Source organism: Limulus polyphemus, unplaced genomic scaffold (assembly GCF_000517525.1).
Source record: "Limulus polyphemus unplaced genomic scaffold, Limulus_polyphemus-2.1.2 Scaffold3248, whole genome shotgun sequence".
In the NCBI taxonomy this organism is placed as follows: Eukaryota; Metazoa; Arthropoda; class Merostomata; order Xiphosura; family Limulidae; genus Limulus; species Limulus polyphemus.
This window is the reverse complement of record NW_013668858.1, coordinates 107,375-112,179: the sequence shown is the minus strand read 5'-3', so window position 1 is coordinate 112,179 and position 4,805 is coordinate 107,375. Positions and strand designations below refer to the sequence as shown.

Genomic DNA, 4,805 nt, shown 5'->3' with positions numbered 1-4,805 from the left:
TCAATTTACATCATTCATACAACTACGAAAAGGAATATTTATATCATTCATACCACTAAGAAAAGGAATATTTACTTCATTCATACAACTAAGAAAAGGAATATTTATATCATTCATAGAACTAAGAAAAGGAATATTTATATCATTCATAGAACTAAGAAAAGGAATATTTACATCATTCATACCACTAAGAAAGGGAATATTTACATCATTCGTACAACTATGAAAATGAATATTTACATCATTCATACCATTAAGAAAAGGAATATTTACATCATTCATACCACTAAGAAAAGGAATGTTTACATCATTCATACAACTAAGAAAAGGAATATTTATATCATTCATACAACTAAGAAAAGGAATATTTACATCATTCATACCACTAAGAAAGGGAATATTTACATCATTCATACAACTAAGAAAAGGAATATTTACATCATTCATACAACTAAGAAAAGGAATATTTATATCATTCATACCACTAAGAAAAGGAATATTTACACAATTCATACAACTAAGAAAAGGAATACTTACATCATTTTTTATCGTTAGTTGACAAAGATTGGAGGTATTAACTTTTTGAAATATTCAGGAAAACTTCAAATGGCTCTAAAACCAAAAGTAGCCAAAACTGGTAAATACCATTTTGCAGAGCAGTTCTAGAGGCGGATAGTGTTTAGAAGAACGCAAAACATTTACCGGTGTTAATTTCGGAAAAGTGTTATAATAAACATGCATATTTTATAAGGAGGAACCTATTTAAGCATAAAAGACAATACAATACTTTTGTTTTTTATTTTCCTTTTATTTTGTTTTGGTTACAAAACTAACGATATGATTGTTATATATATATATATATCATATGAACCCTATACCATATACTATCATTTAAATATGCCGGTTCTTTTGTTTATTATAAAGAAATTTAAAACATCATGAGGGTGGTACAGATACTCGTTAGATCATTATAAATTAAAATGATTATTTCAGATGAAACTTTACGTGCTTTTTATGTATTCATTATAACAAAGCTATTATAATCCTTCAGATACTTTAATATTAAACCTTCCTGCCTGCATTAGATACGCTGGGTAATAGGGCGAATTTACGTTATTATTGCTTCATATAAATAGTTTCTCCCTCACTTCTAGCCCGTCTAAAAAATCAAACAACTTTCTGGTAGTGTTGTTTCTTTTCTTTGATACAGAGATAAGACTACAGGTTTCGTAAGGGTTCATTTTACGTGCTTGCGTGATGCGTTTTCGAAGCAGATAAAAGTTGTGACATCATGCGGCCGATCCAAGTGGTCTAAAAGGACTAATTATGAACACCCTGCTTGGCAGGATAACGGCTCATCTTATTGCTGAAATAAATCACTCGGTGTGATAGGGATGGTGGAGGAGACAGCATTACAGTAATCCCACATACTTCCTCCATGTTAGTTTGCATTTTTAAAACATTTTCCCATAAAATGAATATTGGTTCTATTTTTTAACTTACGACAAATCACATTACATGAAAGATTCAAGAAATCCTACTCCAAATTCATATAGCTTGAACGGTCACCAATACGCATCTGAATGAAGATGCAAATGACTTTCATAACTTTACTCTTTTATGAATCAAATATGTAGTTTGTTTCCTATTTAGTGAATAATAACAGGAAGTTAAGTTAGGTAATGTTATGTTATGTTAAGTTAGGCTAGGATAGGTTAGGTAAGGTTATTTTAAGTTAGGCTAGGCTACGTTAGGTTAGCTAAAGTTATGTTATGTTAAGTTAGGCTAGGCTAGATTAGGTAAGGTTATGTTATGTTAAGTTAGGCTAGGATAGGTTAGGTTAGGTAAGGTTATTTTAAGTTAGGCTAAGCTACGTTAGGTTAGCTAAAGTTATGTTATGTTAAGTAAGGCTAGGCTAGATTAGGTAAGGTTACTCTTATACGAACTTGTACTTTAATTAACAGTAAAAAATAAAGTTTAATTTTACATTTAGAGGCAAATAAAGTAAAAATAATCAACGATGGGTTTTATATTTCTAGTACTACTTTGGAAAACAAATAAACCACATGGTTGTTTAGGTGTTGTATGGTCTTATGAAGGGTTGCTGATGAAAGAAACTCTGTATAAAAAATAAATTTTAATTTTACATTTAGTGGCAAATAAAGCAAAAATAATCAACGATGGGTTTTATATTTCTAGTACTACTTTGAAAAACAAATCGACCACATGGCTGTTTAGGTGTTGTATGGTCTTATGAAGGGTTGCTGATGAAAGAAACTCTGTATAAAAAATAAATTTTAATTTTACATTTAGGGACAAATAAAACAAATATTATCAACTGTATAACGATGGCTTTATATTCCTAGTATTACTTTGGACAACAAAATCCTTACAACATTTTTAGCCGAAAATCATAGAGAATAATCTAGCGTTTTCTTGTAACCCGAACCGCCTTATTTTCCTTTTTTTTTTCTTCTTCTTCTTTTTCCCCTCTCTGCCGTCGTAGTTCCAACGTAATAACACGAAATGATTGCACCTTTTACTGGAGAATCCAATTTAGACACGCCTGACCTGTATGTCAATAAGTTGCTACCCGATACCGTATACCAATACTTAAGATACTGCTTTAGAGAAGAGGCAGACAGTGAGATGATAGTAAGATATTTCGGATAAGAAGAAGTTAGGCTTCTTAGAACGTTACCATTTAGGCTCACTGTTAGTTTTGATTATGAAGACGACTGGCATTTCAAAGCGTGTTATTTGATCTGTTGTGAATGCTCCTGTAATGTGAACTTTAGCCGTAACAGAAGCGTGCAGGATGTGAAGAAAGTTGCGATGATGGGCGTCTGACGCCTCCTTCCTTGTCTTCAAATCAGAAACAAATCGTGAGCATGCGCAACTAGTGAAACACATACAACGGCGTTTTGCCAGTGAAACACCGACATATCTGTCTCGCCGCATGCTGTAGATAGTGTCAGATGTTTTCGTATAAGAGCCAGAGGAATACATGGAACACAATCCAAAACTGTTGTTTTATTGCATAGTGTAACTTGACTTTCTATTCAGAATGTCGAACTTCACGTAAGAATTGGCGGTTTTAATAGGCCAGCTGTTCTGTACCGCAGGTAAGTCTAACCAACTGTGTGAAAGAAAAATCGAAATCCATTCACTCAATGTTCCCTCTTACTAACAACGAATAATAAAAGGTGCATAACTATTTTCTGTGTTTGGTAGACGTAGAGAGAATTTGAAAATCTTAAACATGTTGTAAAAATCGTAAAAGGGAGGAAAGGTATTATATAATTTTAGCTAGGCTTAAGTTAGTAGCTGTAGTTAGGGTCATGCAACGAAATGACAGAAAATAGAGCACTGGTGAAAACTAATAGTTGTTTATATATGTAAGTCTCATTACGAAATGAAGTCACTAATTATGCTGGTTTTGTATGTTAAATGACGGTATTTTTGAAACCTGTTTAGATGCGATTGATAATGCATTATATGCCTACCAATACCATGTAATCGTTACGGTACTGGTGCTTCAAAAAATACTGTATTTAAAAACTGTTCCCGACAGGTGATCATTTATAGCATTCATTCCAGATGAGTTAATTAAAATATCGGTTGGTTGTTAATCATGATATTTTAGTGCAATTATACATGTAGGATATACATTCATGTTTAAACATGCAGAACTTCTCGTAAAAATATATTTGACGGGGAAATAATTATTTCACACACACACATATATATATATATATAAAGAGGGAGAGGGAAACAGACAAATAGGTAAAAATAATTGTAAGCAAGCTTCGAATATCTTAAATTAAACTATATTAAAAGACTCGAACGTTTGAACATGTAATTGTGAGAATTTATTTGAACAGGTGACAGTAAAGATCTGTCACCTATTTGTATATTAGTAAAAATCTGGTCACCTATTTATATATTAGTAAAGATCTGGTCACCTATTTGTATATTAGTAAAGATCTGTCACCTATTTGTATATTAGTAAAGATCTGGTCACCAATTTATATATTAGTAAAGATATTAATATACAAATAGGTGACCAGATTTTTACTAATATACAAATAGGTGACAGATCTTTACTAATATATAAATAGGTGACCAGATCTTTACTAATATACAAGTAGGTGACAATATCTTTACTAATATATAAATTGGTGACCAGATCTTTACTAATATACAAATAGGTGACCAGATCTTTACTAATATATAAATTGGTGACCAGATCTTTACTAATATACAAATAGGTGACCAGATCTTTACTAATATACAAATAGGTGACCAGATATTTACTAATATACAAATAGGTAACCAGATCTTTACTAATATACAAATTGGTGACCAGATCTTTACTAATATATAAATTGGTGACCAGATATTTATTAATATAGAAATAGGTGACCAGATCATTACTAATATACAACTAGGTGACCATACCTTTACTAATATAGAAATAGGTGACCAGATCATTACTAATATACAACTAGGAGACCATACCTTTACTAATATATAAATATGTGTCAATATATTTACTAATATACAAATAGGTGACCAGATTTTTACTAATATACAAATAGGTGACCAGATATTTATTAATATATAAATAGGTGTCGATATATTTACTAAGATACAAATAGGTAACCAGATCTTTACTAATATACAAATAGGTAACCAGATCTTTCCTAATATATAAAATGGTGACCAGATCTTTACTAATATACAAATAGGTGACCAGATCTTTACTGATATAGAAATAGGTGACCAGATCTTTACTGATATAG

General features: G+C 31.2%; 1 protein-coding gene across 1 annotated transcript in view; it reads left to right on the top strand.

Moving 5' to 3' along the window:
• Positions 1-2,815: 2,815 nt before the first annotated feature.
• Positions 2,816-4,805, top strand: part of LOC106468983 (leucine-rich repeat-containing protein 4C-like) — a 25,336-nt gene continuing 23,346 nt past the window's right edge. Inside the window, exon 1 of the mRNA XM_022397379.1 lies at positions 2,816-3,125. The gene's annotated coding sequence lies outside the window, so the exon portion shown is untranslated. The remainder of the gene's footprint in view (positions 3,126-4,805) is intronic.